Source organism: Ahaetulla prasina, chromosome 3 (assembly GCF_028640845.1).
Source record: "Ahaetulla prasina isolate Xishuangbanna chromosome 3, ASM2864084v1, whole genome shotgun sequence".
Lineage (NCBI taxonomy): Eukaryota > Metazoa > Chordata > Lepidosauria > Squamata > Colubridae > Ahaetulla > Ahaetulla prasina.
This window is the reverse complement of record NC_080541.1, coordinates 3,654,435-3,662,314: the sequence shown is the minus strand read 5'-3', so window position 1 is coordinate 3,662,314 and position 7,880 is coordinate 3,654,435.

The window sequence follows — 7,880 nt, the reverse complement described above, 5'->3', positions numbered from 1 at the left end:
TATAGTGTGGTGACCAAAACTGGATGCAGTATTCTAGGTGCGGTCTTACTAAGACTTTATAGAGTGGTATTAGTACCTTGCGTGATCTTGATTGTATCCAGTAGTGTGTGGCGGCAGCCAAAAAAGCCAATGCAATCCTAAATTGCCACACAGTTCTGGCTCATATTTAACTGGTTGTCCACTAACACTCCCAAAATCCCCATCACAGTCACTGCTATTATGCCTGGTTCCCCCTAGTTTATATGTGTGCTTTTGGTTTTTCTTACCTAAGTGTAGCACTTGATTTTTCTCTGCATTGAATTTCATTTTGTTAGACAGGGCCCAGTGTTCAAGTCTGTCAAGATCCACTTGAAGTCCACAAGTCTTAAAGTTGCCAAGGTTGGAGACCTCTGTTCTAAAGCTTTGCTGGCTGAGGAATTCTGGGAGTTGAAGTCCACAAGTCTCAAAGTTGCCAAGGTTGGAGACCCCTGTTCTAAAGCTTTCCTGGCTGAGGACTTCTGGGAGTCGAAGTCCACAAGTCTTAAAGTTACCAAGGTTGGAGTCCCCTGTTCTAAAGCTTTGCTGGCTGAGGAACTCTGGGAGTTAAAGTCCACAAGTCTTAAAAGAGCCAAGTTTGCAGACCTCTGTTTTAGGTTGTTGGCTATTCCTGCCAGCTTAGTATCATCTGCAAATTTGGTAAGTTCCCTTCTGTTCCTTCCTCTAAGTCGTTTATGAAGATATTGAAGAGTCCTGGGCCTAAGACGGAACCTTGTGATACCCCACTGCTTACTTCCCTCCATGTAGACATAGACCCATTAAAGACTACTCATTGAGTACGGTTTGTCAGCCAGTTACAAAGTCATCTGATGGTGATGCTATCTATCTCAGTTTTTTCTAGCTTACCAAGAGGTAGGTTGTGGTCAGTGGTGGGATTCAAATAATTTAACAACCGGTTCTCTGCCCTAATGACCAGCTGGGTAGACGTGGCTCGGTGGTCATGTGACCGTGTGGGCGTGGCTCAACTCAACGTCACTCACGTCGATGGGCGCTTCGCCTTAGCTGTTACAATGTAATAAGGGTTAACCAGAGAGGCAGTTTCTGTAAGCAGGGCAATAAAGATGAGGCTAGAAACACCACCAGAACGTTTCCTTCCTACCTTCCTTACAGGATTAGCCCTGTAAAGTGGAAAAAAAACAAAATGAGATTTCTTCCAACAACCAGTTCTCCGAACTGCTTAGAAAGTTAACAACCGGTTCACCCAAATAGGTGCGAACTGGCTGAATCCTACCACTGGTTCTCGTCTACCTTGTCGAATGCCTTGCTGAAGTCTAAATATATTATGTCAGGATCCAGCTGGATCCTGAGCCTATCATCTAGGGTGTTGGCAATTCCTGCCAGCTTAGTATCATCTGCAAAGCTGATAAGTCGAATTGACCCAATTGGCCCAAGTCACGGAACCCAAGGGTCACAAAACAGTTGAGCTGGATTCACACAACAAGCTAGACTAGTCCAAAAATGGGGCAGCAAGTTTTCTAGGTGTAGCAACGCAGCTCTTACCTCCCGGTGTTGAAAGAACTGCAATGAGGACTATTTGCTTGGATACACAATCAGTTGTTTATTTCTCCTGAAGCCAAAGCTCAGAGAAATTAGCACAAGTCATCCAATGAGTCACAAACTCTTCAATCTCCTTTTGGCAAACCTAACTATTTAGGGCATTGCAAAATACAGGACGTCCTCCATAATACAACAGTTCATTTAGTAACCATTCATAGTTACAATGGCACTGAAAAAAAGTAATTTAGGACCATTTATGATCTGAAATAGTCTAGGGTCTCCTGCTTGAGCAGGGGGCCGGACTAGAAGACCTCCGAGGTCCCTTCCAGCTCTATTCTGTTTTCTGAGTACTTGAAGGATCCCTGAGGTTGTGTAATCAGAATTCAAATGCTTGACAATTGACTCATATTTAGGATGGTTGCAGTGTTCAGTCCCGGGGGTCACCTTTTGCAACCTGACAAGCAAAGTCATTTTGGAAACCAGATTCACTTAACAGCTGTGTTGACTAATTTAACAATGGCAGGCATAAATCGAGGACTAGCTGTACAATGTTGGGATTACCAATTTTTTTTTCAGGTTTAAGGCATAAAGGAAGTGATCTCTACCAATAAAGGAGAATAGTTGTAGCTGAGGGTTGAAATGAGGGGTGCTTGGGGGCTCTCTGAGCTTGCTGAGTTTTTCTGCAGAGTTTTTCTGCATGACCCTAACTAGCTAACATCATCAATGCCTGAATAGACTGGGGTTTGTGAGAAGGTGGGGAAGGAGGTGGAGGAGGAGGAGAAGATGAAGAAGAAGAAGAAGGGGAGGAGGAAGGGGAGGAGGAGGACAAGAAGAAGAGGAGGAGGAGGAAAGGAGGAGAAGGAGGGGGGAAGAGGAGGGAGGATGTGAAGGAGAAGAAGAGGAGGAGGGGAAGAGGAGGGGAAGAGGGGAAGAGGAGAAGAAGAGGAGGAGGAGAAGAAGAAGAAGAGGAGGAGGAGAAGAAGAGGAAAAGGGAGGATGAGAAGGAGAAGAAGAAGAGGAGGAGAGGAGGAAGAGGAGAAGAGGAGGAGAAGAGGAGGAGGGGGAAGAGGAGAAGAAGAGGAGGACGCGAAGAAGAAGAGGAGGAGGATGAGAAGGAGAAGAAGAGGGAAGACGAGAAGAAGAGGAGGAGGAGGGGAGAAGTGGGAAGAAAAGAAGAAGAGGAGGAGGAGGGAGAAGGAGAAGAAAAGGAGGAGGAGAGGAGGAGGTGGAGTAACAACAACAGCAGCAACAACAACAACAACAACAACCAGAAGAGGAGAGGGAATAGAATAGAATAGAATAGAATTTTTTTATTGGCCAAGCATGATTGGACACACAAGGAATTTGTCTTGGTGCAGATGCTCTCAGTGTACATAAAAGAAAAGATAACGTTCATCAAGGTATAACATTTACAACACAATTGATGGTCAATATATTAATATAAATCATAAGGATTGCCAGTAACAAAGTTACAGTCATACAGTCATAAGTGGGAACAGATTGGTGATGGGAAGGATGAGAAGATTAATAGTAGTGAAGATTTAGTAAATAATTTGACAGTGTTGAGGGATTTGTATAGAAACCTAACCCTCTCTCCTTCTCATTATAGTCTGGTGTCTTGCCCTGTTAGTGTGGGTGGGTTTGGCCTTAGTCATTCTTTGGTTGGGTTGTTTTCTGATGGCTCTTTGGCAGTTTCCTGATTGAGGTATTGTTTTACTTAATTGCTGATCTGAAGTTAACCTTGGAGTTAATAATCTCTGTTGATCTGGGTGCTGGTGGAGAGGTGCTGGAATTTTCTCTTCTCTTTTGGGCTGGTTGATAGACTCTTTTGCATAGTCTGTAGATGTTGTTCATGTCTCTGTGCCTATTGATGGCTGATTTTATTTTATTTTTATTTATTTATTTATTTTGTCACAACAGTATATATAAGCATAAGCATCCAATAACTATATTAATTGGCTATAATGAAAGGAAACAAAAGGACAGGAACAGTAGGCACGTTTGTGCGCTTATGCACGCCCCTTATGGTCCTCTTAGGAATGGGGTGAGGTCAATAGTAGAAAGTTTTTGGTTAAAGCTTTTGGGATTATGGGAAGAGACCACAGAGTCAGGTAAAGTGTTCCAAGCACTGATGATTCTGTTACAGAAGTCGTATTTTCTGCAATCTAGATTAAAGCAGTTGACATTGAGTTTAAATCTGTTGGTTGCTCTTGTATTATTGCAATTAAAGCTGAAGTAGTCTTTAATAGGAAGGACATTACAATAGATGATTCTATGAGTTAAACACAGGTCCTGTCGAAGGCGGCGGAGTTCTAAGTTTTCTAAACCCAAGATTTCAAATCTGGTGGCATAAGGTATTTTGTTGTATTCAGAGGAGTGGAGAAGTCTTCTTGTACAATATTTCTAGGCACGTTCAATTGTATTGATGTGAGAAATGTGGTGAGGGTTCCAGACAGGCGAGCTGTATTCAAGAATTGGTCTAGCAAATGTTTTATAAGCTCTGGTAAGTAGTGTAGTGTTTCTGGAGAAGAAGCTACGTAAGATTAGGTTTACAACTTTTAATGCCTTTTTTGCGATGTAGTTGCAGTGGGTTTTGGCACTTAGATCATTGGATATGAAAACTCCAAGGTTTGTCTTAGTGCCAGGCTGTTAGACGTTCCTTGCCATTTTTGGACTTGGCCTGGTCTAGGATGGCAACCTACAAGTAAGGAGAAATTTCCTAAACGGTGAGGACAATTCACCAGTAGAACAACTTACCTCCAGAAGGTGTGTTGCTCCAACACTGGAGGTTTTTAAGAAGAGATTGAACAGCCACTTGTCTGAAATGGTATAGGGTCTCCTGCTTGAGCAGGGGGTTGGACTAGAAGACCTCCAAGTTCCCTTCCAACTCTGTTATTTTATGTCCTAAGTTCTGTGCTTCAGTTGGGCTGCTTATTGTGAACTCCAACTTCAACTCCCAGAATTCTAAGAAGTTTGGATTTCAACTCCCAGAATTCTAAAATGTTTGGATTTCAACTCCCAGAATTCTAAAATGTTTGGACTTCAACTCCCAGAATTCTAAAATGTTTGGATTTCAACTCCCAGAATTCTAAAATGTTTGGATTTCAACTCCCAGAATTCTAAGATGTTTGGACTTCAACTCCCAGAATTCTAAAATGTGTGGATTTCAACTCCCAGAATTCTAAAATGTTTGGACTTCAACTCCCAGAATTCTAAAATGTTTGGACTTCAACTCCCAGAATTCTAAAATGTGTGGATTTCAACTCCCAGAATTCTAAAATGTTTAGATTTCAACTCCCAGAATTCTAAGAAGTTTGGACTTCAACTCTCTGAATTCTAAGATGTTTGGACTTCAACTCCCAGAATTCTAAGATGTTTGGATTTCAACACCAAAGTCCCTTCCAGCTCTGTTATTTTATGTTCTAAGTTCTGTGCTTCAGTTGGGCTGCTTATTGTGAGTATTCTCTGGCTGACCTTACAGAATTGCATTTGCTTTTCAGAGTCTTCTCTGAGATTGACAGCCAGCACGGCGGAGTAGGAGGCCTTGCCATTGTTTAACCCAAACCCGCCTTTGCCGAGGAATGAGGTCATATTGATTTCTCTTTAACCGCCACCCACACAGAATCTTTCATCACAATATTTAAAGCCTCCTTATAGCCAACTCAACAACCTTCTGGAGATCTCCCAGTCACTGTCCGTGGTGTTTGCTTGGCAGCGACCTCAAAAAAAAAAAAAGGTTGTGTGACAATGTGCCTGCCATTTCTGGGTTGTGCCTTGTCCATCCTACAATCCTGGAATCTCCTAGCGGTCTCCCATTTAAAGTGTTACGCGGTTCTGAATCTGAACGTTAGCATTTGGATAGCACCCATGTTAGTTTTAGAGAGAGTGTGATGAAGTGGTGAAGGCATCAAGCTAGAAATTGGAGAGACCAGGAATTAGAATGTAAAATAATAGAGTTGGAAGGGACCTTGAAGGTCTGCTAGTCCACACTCAAGCAGGAGAACCTATGCCACTTCAAACACATGTAGGTATGTAGAAATTTTGAACTGGGTATGTCTAGTCTAGTGAAAAGAAGGTGTTGTGTCTGTGCACCCCGAGCCGGCCCTCCTGCCGGAAAGTGACTCGGAGCCGGGCCTCCTGCCAGAAAGTGACTTGGAAAGTGAGGGGGAAGGGCCCGTCAGGACTTACCTCGGGAGCACCGGCTTCCCTGGCTCAGCTCCAGGAGCCAGAGGCAGGCCAGGTGGAGGAGATAACGAGGCCTCCGTCCCCTGACTCTTCCCCCACCAGGCCACACCTCCAGACCCAGCTGATGTCAGTCAGGCTTGGTTGGACCCTAGGTTTCGTAGGCAGGAGAGGAGGGAACAACAGAAGCAGGGGTGGGGCAGGCCTAGAAAGTGCTGAGTCATGGAGCCACACCCCACAGGATATAAAAGGCAGCAAAGCCTGCTGTGTCTCTTTGTAACAGGCAAATCCACTGATTGACTAAGAGCTGAAGTTTGTTCCTGGGTGACTCACCAGCGTTGTGGAAGATAACGGAGGCTCTTGGCAGACGCTGGCTATTCTGCTGCCAGAGCTGATAATGCCGGCTAATTAAGCCATCACTCGGAGGTGAAGGAGGACAGAACAGAAGGCCTAGGGGAGATAGGATAGCAGTCTTCCAGTATTTGAAGGGCTGTCACAAAGAAGAGGGGGGTCAATTTATTTTCCAAAGGTCCAGAAGGCAAGACAAGAAACCATGGTTGGAAACTAATCAAGGAGAGAAGCAACCTAGAACTAAGGAGAAATTTGTTAACAGTGAGAACAGTCAACCAGAGGAACGGCTTGCCTTCAGAAGTTGCGTTCTGGAGGTTTTCAAGAAGAAACTGGAACAACCACTTGTTTGAAATGGTATAGACTCTCCTGCTTATGCAAGGTGTTGGACTAGATGACCTCCAAGGTCCCTCCAACTCAGTTATTTTGCGTTCTAAATGGTTGTCCAATCTCTTCTGAAAAACTTCCCCTTCTTGAAAGCCTCCAGTGATGGAGCACCCCAACTTCTGAAGGCAAGCCATTCCACTGATCAATAAACAGAGTAACAGAATAGCGGAAAAGACCTTGGAGGTCTTCTTCAGCCCTCTGCTGAAGGACTACATCCTATACCTATGATGGCGAGCCTGTGTGCACGCGAGTGTTGCCCTAGCTCAGCTCTGGCCCTCATGCGTGCGCTGGCAGGAAGTCGGGAAATGGGCTGTTTCCGGCCTCCGGAGGGGTAGGGATGGCTGTTTTTGCTCTCCCCAGGCTCCAAGAAAGGCTCTGGAACATGAGAGAGTGAAAAATGGGCCTACTGGGCCCACCGCTAACCTTTTTATCATCGTGTGACAAATGCGAGGGGACCACGGAGGGGGTCACACACGCATGCGCAGGGGGCATTGAATTATGGGGGTGGGCACACATGCGCACGACCCACCCACACACCCCCGCGCTCCCCCTGCTTTTGGCACGTGACGGCAAAAAGGTTAGCCATCACTGTCCTATACCATTGAGGACAAATGGGTGTCTGGTCTATTTTTGAAACACTCCAGTTATAGAGCAGCTACAATTTTTGGAAGCCACCAAAGTTGATGGATTGTTCTGATGTTAGGGAATTTCTCCTTAATTCTAGGTTGGATTTCTCTTTAATGATCTTCCATCCATTGCTTCTTGTCCTGCCTTCAGATGCTTTGTAGTATAGGTTGACTCCTAGGAGTTGACCAGTTGGCTAGGACAGGGGTCTCCAACCTTGGCAACTTTAAGGCTTGTGGACTTTGCAAAGCTGGCTGAGGGATTCTGGGAGTTGAAGTCCACAAGCCTTAAAGTTGCCAAGGTTGGAGACCCCTGGGCTAGGAGACAGTGAGTTTTTTTTTTTTTTGTTGTTTACATTTATACCCCGCCCTTCTCCGAAGACTCAGGACGGCTTACAGTGTGTAAGGCAATAGTCTCATTCTATTTGTATATTATATACAAAGTCAACTTATTGCCCCCCCAACAATCTGGGTCCTCATTTTACCTACCTTATAAAGGATGGAAGGCTGAGTCAACCTTGGGCCGGGCTTGAACCTGCAGTAATTGCAGGCTCTGTGTTCTTAATAACAGGCTTTACCAGCCTGAGCTAAACCGGCCCTTCTCGGGCACAAAGCCAGCTGGGTGATCTTGATTTCTCAATCTAGGCATGAGGTAATGGCAAACCAATTTTGAAAAACCTTGCCAAGAGAACTGCAGGGACTTGTGCAGGCAGCCTCCGCAAATGGGACAGGATGGAACAGAGGAAGAAGAAGAAGAAAAAAGTTGGTTTAAGGCTGCCATCTGCTGAGGGATTTCATTACTGATTT